This window comes from Branchiostoma belcheri, unplaced genomic scaffold (assembly GCF_001625305.1).
Source record: "Branchiostoma belcheri isolate BF01 breed outbred unplaced genomic scaffold, Haploidv18h27 scaffold271, whole genome shotgun sequence".
Taxonomy (NCBI): Eukaryota; Metazoa; Chordata; class Leptocardii; order Amphioxiformes; family Branchiostomatidae; genus Branchiostoma; species Branchiostoma belcheri.
Window position 1 is genome coordinate 56,076 of NW_017803878.1, and position 836 is coordinate 56,911.

Sequence of the window (836 nt, forward strand, 5' to 3'; positions counted from 1 at the left end):
GCCCCCCCCCCGGTCAAATCTTGCTCAAAAAAGCCCGGTCTAGATAGGGTTATTCTAAGAGAAAAACGATTTACAATTCTATTGAAAATGGGGGTTTAAATCTCACCATTAAAGCCTCATGGGTACCAATTGTATTTTAAGAAAGATTGGTTTAGTGCATGGTTTTTGAGAATGCACCCGGTACCCAGCTTTTGGATCTGATTTATTTCCTTTTTTCAACTGAAATCCATACAGCACCTCATGTTCAAAATTAGTTCTTTTTTAGACGACAGCTTTAATGGCATGGTATAAATATCAATATAAGACCCCCACAACCCCTGCTGACATCAAACAGCAATTACTTTTTACCTCCGGGTAGGGATGTATCCCGTGCGCGGAGGTTTTGTGGGGGAAGATGAAAATTACGTTCGCAGCTGTTTCTCGCGTTTGGGTGGACGGATATGTCTGGGACTTGGTATACGTTTTGCTATTGGGCTGTAGATGGTGCACGTTGTTTTGGTTTTTACCTTCGCCAAGAAGGTTATGTTTTCAGTAGCGTTTGTCTGTGTGTGTGTGTGTGTGTGTTTGTGTGTGTGTGTGGTTTAGCAAGATAACTCAAGAAGGAGTGGGTGGATTGGAATGAAACTTAGTAGGTGGGTAGGTCTTCATGAGACCTAGAAATGATTAGATTTTGGGCCCCCTGGCGGCTTTCCTAGGTACTGCAGCAGAACTTCCGGTTTTGATATCTCGTGATCTGGACATGCTAGGGTCACGAATTTTGGTTGGTAGATAGCTCTTGGGGTAGGGAAGAAGTGACATGACTTTGGGTCCCCTAGCTGCTTGTTCTGGAACTGCAG